Source organism: Mytilus galloprovincialis, chromosome 13 (assembly GCF_965363235.1).
Source record: "Mytilus galloprovincialis chromosome 13, xbMytGall1.hap1.1, whole genome shotgun sequence".
Lineage (NCBI taxonomy): Eukaryota > Metazoa > Mollusca > Bivalvia > Mytilida > Mytilidae > Mytilus > Mytilus galloprovincialis.
Window position 1 is genome coordinate 49,002,788 of NC_134850.1, and position 18,747 is coordinate 49,021,534.

The following is an 18,747-nucleotide window of genomic DNA, read 5'->3' on the forward strand; positions in this document are numbered from 1 at the left end:
TGCAGTAAAATATGGGCGCTTTGTATGATAAGTCAGACAATTTCAGTGCTGAATTATATTGTTTTTTAATCACTACCGGTTAAGTTCAATATTAAATTACAAATCATCTTGTTTCTGTAAAAAAAAAAGCTACAGATAACTCTCCAGTTTTAGTAGGAAAAGGAATGTTTCTTATTACTATTCATGCTTTAAAAGCTACAGTTGGATTTTGGTGGTATATGTAAAATTATTTTGTTTTTCTGTGTTTATATACATTTTAGATTATTTTTAAAAGTGATTAGGATTATAACGCAATACTGACTGCTGTTGTTTTATTCGTTTGATGTGTTTGAGCTAATGATTTTGCCATTTGATAAGGGTTTTCCGAATTGAATTTTTCCTTGAAGTTTTTTTTACATTTTTCTTGTACTACAAAACCTATCATATATCAATGATTATACAGCTGTACTTTCAGTATCCACTTTTGAAAGAATTGTTCAACAAATTCCTGGTGGATTCAAAAGTACACAAGAACATCTTTAGGTATAATTGTTTGTTTAATATTCATAGATTATCGTTGATTATCTCAACGAGATTGATTTTTCTCGCTTGAGCCGGTACGGCGAAAGCGAGAAAAGCAACCGAGTTGAGATGACCAATGATAATCTGTTTATCGCTATTTTACCTATGATGACGTTGACAATTTCATGTCAATTTCATACGCAGCGCAACGTGCCTTCTTAGTTTCCAGCGATAATTTTCATCTCAAGCGAGTAGCATGATATGAAAAATTGTCACAACAAAAAACAAAAGGTCAAAGAAAAAAATGCACAAAATAGCGATAATACAAGTTATAAAAATATCCTATACTATTTTATGGTGTGCTCATAAGGCACCTGCTATTGAGAGGATACAATTAGATAAAATCATCACAGATACCAGGATTACCAGCGTTTTGTAAATACAAATTTTAATCTTGGTATCTGTGATGAGTTAATTTACAACCACTGGGTCGATGCCTCTGCTGGTGGAGTTTTAATTCTCCGAGGGTATCACCAGCCCAGTAGTCAGCACTTATGCACTGACATGAATTATCATTGATATGGCCATATTTATAAGTTAAATGTTTACAAAACTTTTTAATTTTTGAAATACCAAGGCTTTCTTCTCAGGAATAGATTACCTTAGCGTATTTGGCAAAACTTTTCGTCTTGATATTTGTCTTATTTTATCATTGTGAAACATGTGCGATGTATATTATAATATCTGTATAAAAACCTGTAGACAAGTATGTGAAATTTTAATAAAATAAATTATTTTTATATAAAAGATAAAAATGATGATATACAAACTGATTTCCTTCCTTATATACGTACAATTTGTATTCACCCACTTAATAAGTACAGAAAGTACACACTTATTTCGCATTAATATAATAGATTTCTTACTGCGATGTGTGCACAATCAAAGTCGACTAAAATAAAACGGGAGAACATTAGAAGATTCTATAAAGGTAAAATAACTTTTGATAATCATATTTTGAACTTGTGCATCTGTAGTGCATCATTTCTATCCACAAACTAATCTAACAGACTTTCTGAGTTTACAAAATGTTCAGGTGTATGAATAAATACTTTTAAATAAAGTGTTTAAAAATTCAGTAAAAATTTATAAAAAAATCGTTATAAAACTAGTATATATGTTCCGGACCATATAAGTATTTGGACCATACGCGTATGGTCATGACCATATGAGTATATACTCAAATGGTCCTACCATACGCTTATGGTCCGATCGTACGCGTATGGTCGGGGTAATTAACACTCTGTTACAGTTTACTTTTAATACTTCTAAACTCTTCATATGGTATGACCGTTCATTAAAAAGACGCTATCATATAGGTAATTTTATTTTTTATTATATTATAATAAAAATATTAGCTAAATAAAAATTAGAAGTTTCACATAGTTAATTTTACTTACTTGTCAAAACTATAATAAACACATTTAATACCGATTGTCATTACCGATTTGTTATTACGAGTGAATGGCAATATGTCGACTTAAAAAAATAAATTTCAAAAATTTCATACTGAATTGTTACACAAAAAGTCACTCGAAAGTAACATAGTTATATATGGCCACGAGCATCACTGAAGAGACATGTATTGTCGAAATGCGCATCTGGTGCAAGAAAATTGGTACCGTTAATTTTATTACTTCCACTGGGTCGATGCCTCTGCTGGTGGACTATTAGTCCCCGAGGGTATCACCAGCCCAGTAGCCAGTACTTCGGTACTGGCATGAAAATACGGATTTTTTGTGTTATTAAAATTTGCTGTTACAAAATATTAGAAATTATTTTAAAGTAAGGAATGTATCTCCCTCATGCAAAGCTCTGATTCCTTTCACGGATTTGGCTATACTTTTTGGACCTTTTGGATTATAGCTCTTCATCTTTTATATAAGTTTTGGATTTCAAATATTTTGGCCACGAGCATCACTGAAGAGACATGTATTGTCGAAAGGCGCATCTGGTGCAAGAAAATTGGTACCGTTAATTTTATTATTCAAGGTGAATTTGGTGTATTGCAGTCATGTTACGATTTTTGAGATCTAGAGCTTCTTAAAAACACCGTTCACATATGATCACATATCGGAATGGCCCAAGACCTCGGTATCACTGTACACAGCTACAAAAAGGCTAGCTTTTCACTCGCAAAAAAAAGGTGTAAATGAAAAGGATCGTGCACAACCAAGACTTGCAAATGCAAAAAATCTATGATACCGTGTAGAAGTAAATGTCACCCCAAGGCTACATGTAAGAATGTAATTAGAAATGAAAACTAATATGGCATCAATATTCAATTTTAACGTAGTATTTGAAATATACAAATAATACATTGTCATGTAACCAACATTGTTTTTTTAGATTATTTATTATTGAAACTTTTATAATGTAATTTAAAAAAATACCTATATGGTCCAAATACTCATATGGTCCGGCACGTTAATAACCTAACGATTATTACGGTCTGACCATACGCGTATGGTAGGACCATATGAGTATACGCATATGGTCATGACCATACGCGTATCGTCCAAATACTCCTTTTAACAAAGAGAAAACCCATAATGCATATTCAGCTATAAAAAGACACAAAAAACAGTTCAAACTAGAATACTTACGGCCTAATAAATGTACATTAAAGGAACGAAAAACAAATATTGAACATAGCAACAAACGAAAACCACTCAATTACAGGCTCTTGACTTGGGACAGGCACATACATACAGAATGTGGCGGGATTAAACATGTTAGTGGGACCCCACCCTCCCCAAACATAGGACAGTGGTACTCATCCACTAAAAAGTAGTACCTTAACCTATTAATATTAACAAATTTCAAAAGAAATAAACAAAGTGGTATAACACTTCAATAATGATCATAATATTTTAAGTGATTGAAGACTTCGTGTTTTTGAAGCTTCTCCTATGCTTTACAAAGAAGCTTTTATATTTTATTCCACGGACAAACTAAGTTTAAAGGAGGAAATTAAGAGACCATGATGGGAAATGTGAAAATAAGAACAGAAATCGAAACAGCTTAGTTTGATTAAAATGTTTTGTGCAACACCATCGGATAAAACTGAGAGAAAATATTATAACAGAAAACGAGTTTGATAATAAAGTTTTTTTTAAATCTATTTTACAGGACAAAAAAGTTTAATCATGAAGAATTAAAAAAAACATAAATGTATATACTTTAAAACCCAACAGATATATTGATCAAGAATTTTTCGAATACTTTAAAAACTATAAATTCTTATTTATTAAATCTTTGACCAATCTAGCTCTAATAAAGTTCATAATAACAAAACATATGAGGATCTGTTAAGTACCAAAGGTGCTAATAGTGTTACAAATCTATGTTCATTTATAGCAATGCATTTAAACTTGTTTAACCAAAATTTATCGAAATACACTTTTTGTTCGCAAACTATGTTTTATAAAACAATTCGCGGCTCATTTCATCACGTTCCAAAACGTATATAGAGGTCTCTTTTATTTGGAATTAAACAAAGGGCTAACAGAATCGGGTTGCAGTAAAACATGTTATGCCATTTCTTGTTATATCAGTATATACATAAGGCCGTTAGTTTTCTCGTTTCAATTGTTTTGCATTGTCATTTCGGGGCCTTTTATAGCTGACTATGCGGTATGGGCTTTGCTCATTGTTGAAGGCCGTAAGGTGACCTATAGTTGTTAATATCTGTGTCATTTTGGTCTCTTGTGAAGAGTTGTCTCATTGGCAATCATACTACATCTTCTTTTTTATATATTAGTAATCATATCAATTTTGGTAGCTCATGTGATGCTTCTAACCTCAATGACAAACATATATCATATGCCAACTATATATTCAGATGGCTTATGATAATACATATATGGCTCAGTGTGTAAAATGAAATTTGACTTTTATTCTACACAAAAATACTGTAAGTCGGGAATGATTTTAAAAAATAAAAACATTAATTCAATAAATAGATTGTTAATTTGACGAAAGAAAATAAGCATTTTGGAACTTAATTTAAGTCTCAGAGAATTTTTTTCTAACAGTTAATCATCTGTGTAGAAAGTATTAAAGTCGATGTTTTGCGTTAGAATATCTTTAATTATTCTGCGATAAACAGAAAGGGTATCCACATTTGGGACTGTTTAAAAGTGGTCAAACCTGGTACTTGCTATGATGAGGTTGAGAAACAATTTAAATCTTGTATATTGATTGCTAATGTCAAGTTCCAAATTTGAAATTGTGCCAATTGTCGTGTTATGTTATAAAAGCTACATTTTACATTGCAGTTTTAGAAAATTTGAAACTGATATGTTTCCAATGGCTATATGTACTCAGTCAGATTTTTTTTTAATCTGTATTCTAATATTTAACATTTATACATAAAATATATACATACTACACATAATATATATACATACTACATATAATTATTTAACTATTTAATTTTATACATGCAACACGTACTATGTGAACATCTTTTGTTTAGAACTTGTTGAATAAACTAAATTTTTTTAAATGTAGAAAAAACTTTGAAACAATTGATTTACATGTTTGGAAATTGTTTCAGTATACGGGTATTTATTTACAAAGTTAATCATCTGCGTATAAAGGCAATATTTTACATTAGAAAACTTTTATTGACTGTCTGAGGAAATTGATATTGCAGTAAAATATGGGCGCTTTGTATGATAAGTCAGACAATTTCAGTGCTGATTTATATGGTTTTTTTATCACTACCGGCTAAGTTCAATATTAAATTACAAATCATCTTGTATCTGTAAAGAAAAAAAGCTACAGATAACTCTCCAGTTTTAGTAGGAAAAGGAATGTTTCCTATTACTATTCATGCTTTAAAAGCTACAGTTGGATTTTGGTGGTATATGTAAAATTATTTTGTTTTTCTGTGTTTATATACATTTTAGATTATTTTTAAAAGTTATTAAGATTATAACGCAATACTGACTGCTGTTGCTTTATTCGTTTGATGTGTTTGAGCTAATGATTTTGCCATTTGATAAGGGTTTTCCGAATTGAATTTTTCCTTGAAGTTTTTTTTACATTTTTCTTGTACTACAAAACCTATCATATTATCAATGATTATACAGCTGTACATTCAGTATCCACTTTTGAAAGAATTGTTCAACAAATTCCTGGTGGATTCAAAAGTACACAAGAACATCTTTAGGTATAATTGTTTGTTTAATATTCATAGATTATCGTTGATTATCTCAACGAGAAAAGCAACCGAGTTGAGATGACCAATGATAATCTGTTTATCGCTATTTTACCTATGATGACGTTGACAATTTCATGTCAATTTCATACGCAGCGCAACGTGCCTCCTTAGTTTCTAGCGATAATTTTCATCTCAAGCGAGTAGCATGATATGAAAAATTATCACAACAAAAAACAAAAGGTCAAAGGAAAAAATGCACAAAATAGCGATAATACAAGTTATGAAAATATCCTATACTATCTTATGGTGTGCCCATAAGGCACCTGCTATTGAGAGGATACAATTAGATAAAATCATCACAGATACCAGTATTACCAGCGTTTTGTAAATACAAATTTTAATCCTGGTATCTGTGATGAGTTAATTTACAGCCACTGGGTCGATGCCTCTGCTGGTGGAGTTTTAATTCTCCGAGGGTATCACCAGCCCAGTAGTCAGCACTTATGCACTGACATGAATTATCATTGAAATGGCCATATTTATAAGTTAAATGTTTACAAAACTTTTTAATTTTTGAAATACCAAGGCTTTCTACTTAGGAATAGATTATCTTAGCGAATTTTGCAAAACTTTTCGTCTTGATATTTGTCTTATTTTATCATTGTGAAACATGTGCAATGTATATTTTAACATTTGTATAAAAACCTGTAGACAAGTTTGTGAAATTTTAATAAAATAAATTATTTTTATATCTAAGATAAAAATGATGATATACAAACTGATGTCCTTCCTTATATACGTACAATATGTATTCAGTCACTTAATAAGTACAGAAAGTACACACGCATTAATATAATAGATTTCTTACTGCGATGTGTGCACAATCAAAGTCGACCAAAATAAAACGGGAGAACATTAGAAGCTTCTATAAAGGTAAAATAACTTTTGATAATCATATTTTGAACTTATGCATCTGTAGTGCACCATTTCTACCCACAAACTAATTTAACAGACTTTTTGAGTTTACAAAATGTTCAGGTGTATGAATAAATACTTTTAAATAAAGTGTTTAAAAATTCAGTAAAAATTTATAAAAAATCGTTACAAAACTAGTATAAATGTTCCGGCCCATAAAATAATTTGGACCATACGCGTATGGTCATGACCATATGAGTGTATACTCAAATGGTCCTACCATACGCTTATGGTCCGACCGTACGCGTATGGTCGGGGTAATTAACACTCTGTTACAGTTTACTTTTAATACTTATTATCCTCGAGGCCCAAAACATAACAAATAGATAATAAGGTTTTGGCAGTATTTGGCCACAGCTTTATCTTGAATAAAATATAACATATATGATATATAATATGTATTTAAATTGGCAATCTTGCTCTGAAATATATTTATCAATGTCTGTATTTAATATATATGTAAATTATAATGTGGCTACCGCAAATTATGGCAAACCACTAATATAAATATATTTAAGTAATATGTCTGGTACGAGAAGTTGACTGATGAGCCCTGGTAATCAGAGGCTATCATTACTGTTCACTGAATATATGAATGTTAAATCCAGCGCAGCGAAATGTGCCAAATGTGCTCTGCCAATGTCCACTTTTACATCTACATTGTGTTCACTAGTTGTCTCCTACTCTCCCATCTCAGTACCATTAGCAGAATTAAGCTGAAATATAAACTTAAAAGCAGTATCTGGTTTCTTACTTCCATTCAGAACAAATACACATGTAACACAAAATTAATTTACATTGGGAGGGTGGTGGGTTTTTTAAGAAGATTATTTTCTCGTCCAATTTTCGTCTGCTGCAATCTTGCCGACGTATTTCGAAAAGACCAAAGCGAGGTTGCGATCAAACTAATAAACACAAATGTTAAATACCCAACAGTGAACCACCACCTGCCCAAATTAAAATCTTCGAGTTTGTACCCAATGGATAACGGGCTTTAAAATTGTAGATTTTAAATCCTTTTATCCTCGAGGCCCAAAACATAACAAATAGATAATAAGGTTTTGGCAGTATTTGGCCACAGCTTTATCTTGAATAAAATATAACATATATGATATATAATATGTATTTAAATTGGCAATCTTGCTCTGAAATATATTTATCAATGTCTGTATTTAATATATATGTAAATTATAATGTGGCTACCGCAAATTATGGCAAACCACTAATATAAATATATTTAAGTAATATGTCTGGTACGAGAAGTTGACTGATGAGCCCTGGTAATCAGAGGCTATCATTACTGTTCACTGAATATATGAATGTTAAATCCAGCGCAGCGAAATGTGCCAAATTGTCCGATAAGATCAGGGTATCAACTTGATCTGATTGGACAACCGCCACTGAAAAGAGGGGGTGTAGCTGCGCGAAGCTGTGCCAAATACAATTTAATATATTAACTTTCAAGTTACTTCCTAGTAACTTACTTGAAACGTCAGATATAAAATGTTAACATAACAGTTGTATCTATTTACAGTCGGGGAAGGTTAAATTAATGCCAAGATTCCTGATGATCATTTCTAATCCTCCCTGGAGGGTATTCAAAAAAATGTTATTTCCCAAAGACGTCAAATGCACTCCATCTTTCATTAAGAATAATTCATTAGCCTTTATATCAGGGTAACGGAGGTAACAACCATCTGTTTTGGTTAAAAATGATGCTATAGAGGTATTAACCCTCATTCTACATTTTTCCATGGCATTAATATTGTCAGAGTAACGCCAACTTGATCTCGGAATAATTTGAGACCAGACAAAAACTGTGTCCAACATCAGTTGACGCATCCAACTGAACTGTTTCCTTATTAGTTCACAAAGAGTTTTTGAACTTTTTTCCCCTATATCATTGCCTCCAATATGTAAAACTAATATAGTTGGCGGATCTTCATATTTTAACATGGTTCTTATTTGTTTTTTCATGTCCAGCACTTTACCTCCACATTTTCCCTGCCACCAAATATTTACTCCCATCCTCTGCAGCCCCAAGTTTACCCCTCCCGGTCTTCCTCTGGCTTCCCCAAAGGCATGCTTAATAATCGAGGATCCAACGATCCAAACTGTAGCATGTCCTGCAATTCTTAGAAAGCAATTATTACTTGCTTATATTGATGCAGGACATACCATTTATTTACATAATACAATATTATTTAAATGCCAGCTCAAGACTGCATTACAAAATAAGCAAATATAGAAACATATTTACACAAATAAATGTACATATATGATGTTCAGGCATTTAAATCCTAATGTAACGCAAAAAGGCCTGTGACTTCCAACGTCCCATTTCTTTAATTTGTTCATCAGAAATACCTTCTAATGCACATGTAGTTGCCATGCCAATTCTAAAGGAATGGGACTTAAATCCATTGTTTTCTATACCAATTACTGACAGAGACCTTTTTAATAATGCTGAAAACTGGTATCTTGTAAGGGGGGATCCATCAAAATGACAAAATAAAGGTCCCAGATAAGGTGGGCGAACTTTAATAAAATTAGCCATTATTTGTACTGGACATACATTTTTGTTTTTCTGCTTAGAAATAACGATTGTTGTTCCAGAACCAAACTGATCAGTTTTAGATGACGTCAATAAAACCTCTAATCTTGCATCACAAAGCTTTATATTTTCAAATTTTACAGTATTCATCTGCTTATTTTTACAATCAACTGTTATTTCACCTACTCTCATAAAACCATGAAAGGCTAGTGAAAATGAAGCCATAAACAGTTTTGTCTCATACCCGTTTTGCAAATCACCGCCAGTGACCTCAATAATTTTTCCAATATATCTCTCGTTATGGGTAATCTAGTGTCCTTTTGATTTGGGCCCCCCAACCTTTTTATTCCTTCAATCAATTTTCTGACAACAAATTTCTGTGTATTGTCTTCTAAATTGTTGATTCTATTAAAGTAACTTAAGCCTGAAATATAGCCAGATACTGTTGAGTGGGACAATTTCTTTCTAAACATATAAACAATGAATGATGTCAAGTCATCAAGCGGAATAGGCCAGACATCAGAAAAACCATGATTTTCTCTGAATTTAACAAATATGTCCATGCTATGCAAATATGCTTTCTGTGTACTGGGTGCTAATGAATTTATAAGTAAATGATTCATTTCAGTTCTGAAATCATCGACAGGAATTCTTGTGGGATTGCTGCTGGAGAACTGTCTGCATTCGGGACCAAGTCCATAAAACGTTGTTCCTGAAATCGAGAAAGAGCATCTGCGATTGCATTATGCTCACCCTCAATATGTTGTGCCCTAAATTGTATGTTATTGTTCATAGTGAGAAAAACTAGTTGTCTTATCAATATCATAACTCTCTTTGATTTTGATGTTCTTTTGTTCACAATGCTTACTAATGCCTGATTATCTATTCTCAACAGAATCTTTTTATTTCTAAATGAACGACCCCATATCATGAACGACAGCACGATGGGAATAAGCTCCAAACATGTTATATCCAATAAAATGCTAGTATCAGCCCAACTACTTGGCCACTGGTATTGTACCCAGTGACCTTGAAAATAAGCTCCACAACCTAATAAAACATTACCTGCACTATCAGTGAATAATTCCAGACTTTCATTAGTCGACCAAAATCTATCAGGAAAATAACACTGACCATTGAATTGATCTAGAAAATTTAGCCAAACTCTAGCATCTGCTTTGACCTCTGAATTCAATCTGACAGTATAATAAGGCTTTCCATTCTTAACTGAAGCTATCAAATCGTAAAAACGACGAATAAAAGCACGGGCTGATATAATAGCCCTTGAACAAAATGCCATTAAACCAGTAATTGATTCAAGTTCCTTCAGTGCCATTTTCTTTTTCGACAAGACCTGATCAAGCATAAATTTAAGTTTATCCAGTTTTTCAGGGGGGATTCTAACCAACATAAGTACTGTGTCAATTTCAAGGCCTAAAAATGTGATACATGTTGTAGGACCTACTGTTTTATTCTCTGCTAGTGGAACACCTAGCTGCCTACATACTTCATTAAAAGTGTCCATCAAAATGGTACAATTATCCGTTGAACTTTCACCAGCAAAGAAAAAGTCATCCAAATAGTGGTCTAAAGTCTCAATGCCAGCTTTCAATGCAACTGTTTTATGCAAAAAAGTGGCAAATTTTTCAAAGAGGGCACATGATATAGAACAGCCTTCAGGCAGACATTTATTAATATAATATTTCCCATCAAAGAAAATTCCCAGAAGGTCAAAATCAGCTGGGTGAACCAATAAAATTCTAAAGGCCTGACTAATGTCCATTTTTGCGCAAAGCACGTTATTTCCTAATTCAGAGATCATCCCAACCACTTTATCAAAAGAAGAATACTTTACTTTACAAATTTCTGGATCAATGAAATCATTCACACTCCAGTTTAGAGGATATGACAAGTGAGTTATAAGACGCCATCCACCGTCATTTTTTGAAACTACCCCAATAGGAGATATTCTTAAAGTTGAAATTGGTATTTTTGAAAAGGGGCCCAACATTCTACCAAGATGCACTTCTTTTTGTAATTTTAAATTCGTTTCAGTTTTATGAACTTCTGCCGAAATGAGATTGCTTGCAAAACTCGAGATCCTTGGACCAGTATAGTTTAATCTAAACCCCTCTATAAATCCCAATAATAACATTGCTGCATCAGTTTTGTTTTTATAATTTGACAGTAATTCTCTTAAAGATTTAATTTTGACTGGGGTTTTGCCTTTGTCCCATAAATGCTCCAGGAGAACGGAATCTTGTGTTATTTTGCATTTGCCTAGGTGCAAAGGGTTGAAAATTAGATGCTGTTTTTGTGGTGCTTGAGGCCGGGCTGATCTGAATCTCTGAACAATCCCAGGTGACTGAGGATTATTAGAGTTAGTCACTTTGCTATTAGTGCAATATATAACCGGATGTACCCCACTGCATTTTAAACAAGCATGTTTGTATGTGCAATATTGTTGGGTGCACGTCCCATTATAATTATATGCATAGCATTTAAGAAAATTGTTTGTTGGTTTTTGTGCAATATTGAACTCTGGCCCATTAATTGGACCTGCTGGTTGCATATACAATAACCATAGCTCAGTGTCTATGACAGACCAGGATCCAGCAGGCTCCTGTGATCTACGTAGTCTAAACTGTTCATCATACAATTTCCATCCTAAACCTGCATAGCGTTTAGCCCCTAACCTGACAGTTTGCATATACTTCAACAGTTCTTGGAACTGAGATGTATGTATAGTACAATAAATACTGATATATATTAAAAAGGCATCCGTCCATATACCTATTGTGTTAATTCTTGTATCCTGTTGCTTAGGTTGTAATATAATCTGTCCCTGATTAAATGTAAGTGTTTGATTCACTCCTGTTATGTTTTGTGAATTATTTAACAAACTGCCCATATCTACATATTCCCCATTTATTACTTTTTGTTTGACATTTTGCGATACGTTTCGCGCTATGTCATCTGACGCCTTAACCGTTTCAATGGGTAAGGCATAACCTGTGTTAATTAGGGGTTGGTGTAATGTTGTATTACCTGGAGCAGGGTAAATTGTTTCTGCTGGCAGTGTTGCTGGGATCATTATTGGACTGTGTGGTAGTACATTAGTTGTCACTGTGTTTGAGCCGAGCTGTACAGGTGGTGTTCCACTTGTTCTAGGTAATCTATCTGCAATATTAGCAGTCGCCTCTTCCTGTTGCTGTTTCGACTTCTTTGCAGCAGCCGCTGCGCCTCCATTATTTGCCCTGCTTGTCGGCACCCTTTTTCTGCCGGACCTCCTATACATGATCTGAAACTTAAAGTGTATGTGTTATCTTCATTCAAATACATGTGCTTTACCTTATATATATATATATAAAATATTAAAAGTGAATATCCAAAAACATACGTATTTCACAAATCTCTCTCCGATTATATGCCTATAGTTTGCTCTTTCGTGTTATTCTCAGGATATATAAACTAAGAATCAATTACTACTTACTAAAATGATTGTTTTGCCATTTGTGCAAATCCGAAACATACGAGTTTATCAAAGCCGGTTCCGGTTTTTATGCCCACCGTTAACCGGAAGTTTGTCATTACAAGTTTGTCAATAAATAGAGTCGAAACACTCAACTTTTTGCTCATTTTTGTCCTGTATTTAGATGAACTAAGTTATCGACTGCATCAATTTATATGCTGACAATAAGCTATTTCAAAATTTCATTGTGAAAATATTTGGTTGATTTGAAAACCCCTTATATCACTAAAGTACGGCAATAACAGTTATAAATTCCTTCACATTTTCAAATTGCATAAAAATATAATGTCTAACACAATCTTGTTTGATTTATTTTGGCTGTGACCGTTTACTTAAATTCGACATTCATTTGCACATTAAATTTTTGTATGTTTTTAAATGTCGTTTTTAACTAAAATTTCAAGACATCGGGATTAAATCGATATCAATCCGTCTTTATCGTATATCAAAATAAACTTATAGCCCTTTATCAAACCTATTTCAGGTGTTATTTCAACTTTTTTAAGAAGATTATTTTCTCGTCCAATTTTCGTCTGCTGCAATCTTGCCGACGTATTTCGAAAAGACCAAAGCGAGGTTGCGATCAAACTAATAAACACAAATGTTAAATACCCAACAGTGAACCACCACCTGCCCAAATTAAAATCTTCGAGTTTGTACCCAATGGATAACGGGCTTTAAAATTGTAGATTTTAAATCCTTTAGTATGACCGTTCATTAAAAAGACGCTATCATATAGGTAATTTTATTATTATATTATAATAAAAATATTAGCTAAATAAAAATTAGAAGTTGTTCAGGTGTATGAATAAATACTTTTAAATAAAGTGTTTAAAAATTCAGTAAAAATTTATAAAAAATCGTTACAAAACTAGTATAAATGTTCCGGCCCATAAAATAATTTGGACCATACGCGTATGGTCATGACCATATGAGTGTATACTCAAATGGTCCTACCATACGCTTATGGTCCGACCGTACGCGTATGGTCGGGGTAATTAACACTCTGTTACAGTTTACTTTTAATACTTATAGTATGACCGTTCATTAAAAAGACGCTATCATATAGGTAATTTTATTATTATATTATAATAAAAATATTAGCTAAATAAAAATTAGAAGTTTCACATACTAGTAGTTAATTTTACTTACTTGTCAAAACTATAATAAACACATTTTATACCGATTGTCATTACCAATTTGTTATTACGAGTGAATGGCAATATGTCGACTTAAAAAAATAAATTCCAAAAATTTCATACTGAATTGTTACACAAGAAGTCACTCGAAAATAACATAGTTTATTCAAGGTTAATTTGGTGTATTGCAGTCATGTTACGATTTTTGAGATCTAGAGCTTCTTGAAAACACCGTTGACATATCGGAATGGCCCAAGACCTCGGTATCACTGCACACAGCTACAAAAAGGCTAGCTTTTCACTCGCAAACAAAAGGTGTAAATGAAAAGGATCGTGCACAACCAACACTTGCAAATGCAAAAAGCTATGATACCGTGTAGAAGTAAATGTCACCCCAAGGCTACATGTAAGAATGTAATTAGAAATGAAAACTAATATGGCATCAATATTCAATTTTTACGTAGTATTTGAAATATAACCAACATTTTGTTTTAGATAAAGTTTTTGTATTATTGAAACTTTTATAATGTAATTAAAAAAAATACCTATATGGTCCAAATACTCATATGGTCCGGCACTTTAATAAACTAACGATTATTACGGTCTGACCATACGCGTATGGTCGGACCATATGAATATACGCATATGGTCATGACCATACGCGTATCGTCCAAATACTCATATGGTCCGGAACATATAAAAATATATAAAAAAAAAGAGGATGGGAAATTATCGCAAATTAGACAACTCTCCAAAAGAGACTAAACGACACAGAAATTAACAACTGTACGCTTTTAACAATGACAAAACCCATAATGCATATTCAGCTATAAAAAGACACAAACAACAGTTCAAACTAGAATACTTACGGCCTAAGAAATGTACATTAAAGGAACGAAAAACAAATATTGAACATAGCAACAAACGAAAACCACTGAATTACAGACTCCTGACTTGGGACAGGCACATACATACAGAATGTGGCGGGATTAAACATGTTAGCGGGACCCCACCCTCCCCAAACATAGGACAATGGTACTCATCCACTAAAACGTAGTACCTTAACCTATTTATATTAACAAATTTCAAAAGAAATAAACAAAGTGGTATAACACTTCAATTATGATCATAATATTTTAAGTGATTGAAGACTTCGTGTTTTTGAAACTTCTCCTATGCTTTACAAAGAAGCTTTTATATTTTATTCCACGGACAAACTAAGTTTAAAGGAGGAAATTAAGAAACCATGATTGAAATGTGAAAATAAGAACAGAAATCGAAACAGCTTAGTTTGATTAAAATGTTTTGTGCAACACCTTCGGATCAAACTGAGAGAAAATATAACAGAAAACGAGTTTGATAATAAAGTTTTTTTTAAAATCTATTTTACAGGGCAAAAAAAGTTAAATCATGAAGAATTAAAAAAAAAACATAAATGTATATACTTTAAAACCCAACAGATATATTGATCAAGAACTTTTCGAATAGTTTCAACACTATAAATTATTATTTATTAAATCTTTGACCAATCTAACTCTAATTAAGTTCATAATAACAAAACATCTGAGGATCTGTTAAGTACCAAAGGTGCTAATGGTGTTACAAATCTATGTTCATTTATAGCAATGCATTTAAACTTGTTTAACCAAAATTTATCGAAAAACACTTTTTGTTCGCAAACTATGTTTTATAAAACAATTCACGGCTCATTTCCTCACGTTCCAAAACGTATATAGAGGTCTCTTTTATGTTGAATTAAGCCAAGGGCTAACAGAATCGGGTTGCAGTAAAACATGTTATGCCATTTCTTGTTATATCAGTATATACATAAGGCCGTTAGTTTTCTCGTTGTCAATTGTTTTACATTGTCATTTTGGGGCCTTTTATAGCTGACTATGCGGTATGGGCTTTGCTCATTGTTGAAGGCCGTACGGTGACCTATAGTTGTTAAAATCTGTGTCATTTTGGTCTCTTGTGAAGAGTTGTCTCATTGGCAATCATACTACATCTTCTTTTTTATATATTAGTAATCATATTAATTTTGGTAGCTAATGTGATGCTTCTAACCTCAATGACAAACATATCATATGCCAACTATATATTCAGATGGCTTATGATAATACATATATGGCTCAGTGTGTTAAATGGATTTGACTTTTATTCTACACAAAAATACTGTCGGGAAGGATTTCAAAAAATAAAAACATTAATTCAATAAATAGATTGTTAATTTGACGAAAGAAAATAAACATTTTGGAACTTAATTTAAGTTTCAGAGAATTTTTTTCTAACAGTTAATCATCTGTGTAGAAAGTATTAAAGTCGATGTTTTGCGTTAGAATATCTTTAATTATTCTGCGATAAACAGAAAGGCTATCCACATTTGGAACTGTTTAAAAGTTGTCAAACCTGGTACTTGTTATGATAAGGTTGAGAAACAATTCGAATCTTGTATTTGATTGCTAATGTCAAGTTCCAAATTTAAAATTGTGTCAATTGTCGTGCTGTGTTATTAAAGCTACAGTTTACATTGCAGTTTTAGAAAATTTGAAACTGATATGTTTCCAATGGCTATTGGTTCTCAGTTTGCCCGTATATTATCTGTATTCTAATATTTAACATTTATACATAATATATATATTACATACTACACAAGAAATATCATAAAACAATGGTAGAATAATGTATTATGTTATATATCGTCTACACAATATTTAAATATTGAATGCAATGACACGTTGAGTCTCTTGCGCAAGTAAATAGTCCTTTTAAATAGTGTTTTTTCAAAAACATTTATATTTATCTAAGATAACACACATTAAATAGTTCTACAGGTAAGTTATATACTGTTTTAAAGAAATAAGTTTGATAATATTATCAATTTTACTAACTGTTCATATGTTTTAGTTAATTACTTCTTCTGAGGGGTCTTCTGTAGTTACAATGTCTTGCTTTAGGTCAAATAAAATTAATAAAACTAACATTTCCACCTTTGAATGATCTAATTGAACCAAACATAAATATCACTTCATTCATTTTATCAAAATCAACAATATCAAATAAAATCAATAACTTCTGCTACACAGACGTATCAAATTGATTCAAATAAACTTAAAAAGAGGCTCTTGATTTACTTATCTAATGATAATACTTCCGTAAAAAATATAGCTTATTGGATTTACACAATATAAATATCCAATAGATAATATTTTATTTAATACACAAATTATACAAATCAATGAAAGAATTAAGCGGAGTATACATATGAACATAAAAATAAAAACAGAAAGCATTTGAATAATTAATCATTACGTGCTTTTTCTGCAGAAAATAAATAATTTCCCAGGTTGTTTAGCTCTTTGACATTTCTTACAGATAATAGTTGCAAGTAACAGTAAATGAACGCCGTCTAGCGGATTCAGCGAAATATTGCGACGTTTTGTACGAATTACGTCCCTTTGACCAGATTTTGCAATGTTAAAATTTCAATCGGCGACTTTTCAATGGGACAACGGTAAACCTGACGGAAAGTATGTATCTTCTAGGAGAATGAACTTGTTTGCTAAAATTGAAGAAATGCTACAGGATTTTGAAAATGAATATGAAAACAGTCATGAAGACGACCTTCAAAACGAAAATCAGGTGTTTGAGTTTGGATATCTGCCGACCAGTTAAAACAAGTGTGAAAACTGTTGATCACTGTTGCTCACCACTATTTTTACATAATTGTGATGAGTAAAAACAGTGCGGTCTCGACAGTATATTGAACTCTGAATCAAAATAGTACTTTTGATGTCATTGTTTACTTAAACTAACCAACAAATATGCAGAAATGAAACTTCTGGTGAAAGGGAAATATATTTAGACCATTTTGAGTCAAAATTCACTTGTCTATGAGTTTGCGTTAAAAATTCAGGATAAATGCGCTACATAGTACACTAATTTAAGATTTCCAGAAAACAGAGAGCTATTTTGGTAGTACCTGTGATTTCAAGATCAGAAATTTCATATAAGACTTTAAACATTGGTTGAAAATTGGCATGTAGAAAGGTGATACATGTACAATTCAGGATATACCTGGTTTCCTTGAAGTTAAAATATTTAGATAGCTGTGAAAATTGCAAGATTCGGTTGAACAGATAGGGATTTTTAATTGGTGGTCTGACACCTTTATTTTCGTTTTCCTCCCAAAATAACACAAACTGAATAATCTCAAGAAAAGATGACAAATGCGACTATACCTATATACATGTAGAACACAGAGGCATGATGATTAATTCATTGTAGAAGGAAGAGAAGCGACACATAAAATTAGGTCTTCTCGTTTATTAGTATAGATACTCTAACTTTTCTTTTACAGTACTTTGTATATCCGCATCCCTGTTTCACTTGAATTATTGTCAGCTTATTCGAATATGAGCATGTTTTCTCGCACGTTTGAAATAAATGCAATTCATCTAATGTTTGAATGTAAATTTACACAATCATGTAATTATAAACATTTAGCATGTTTTAAAAACAGGAAGAAATGTTTATAAGTGCAACACACGGTATTTTTGGACAAGAAATCAATTTTGTTTACACTTTTAAAATTCAAATGAAGTAAAACAAGAAATCAATCTAGTTGACGTCACAATGACAATCTGTTACACAGAATAATAGTGGTGCATTTCTTTCCAGTAGGTCTCAATCAACACTGATTTACAGAAATCTTGGTAAGAATTTAGTCTTAGATGCTTGATTTTTTTATTAGTTGTTATTGGCTTTGAACAAGCTGTCAGTAACTGCGTGTAGTGGCGGATACAGAGGGGGGCAT

At 32.2% G+C, this 18,747-nt stretch overlaps 1 protein-coding gene and 1 long non-coding RNA gene across 2 annotated transcripts in view; one reads left to right on the forward strand and one right to left on the reverse strand.

Annotated features, from left to right (window-relative positions):
* LOC143057584 (uncharacterized) overlaps window positions 1–18,747 on the forward strand; it is a 101,131-nt gene that overhangs the window by 7,265 nt on the left and 75,119 nt on the right. The window lies entirely within an intron of this gene.
* LOC143057585 (uncharacterized) lies at window positions 7,037–13,489 on the reverse strand. Its single transcript, XR_012972742.1, has 2 exons — window positions 13,268–13,489; window positions 7,037–12,567 (listed from the first exon to the last, which is right to left on the reverse strand). It is a non-coding gene; the product is annotated as an uncharacterized LOC143057585 (long non-coding RNA).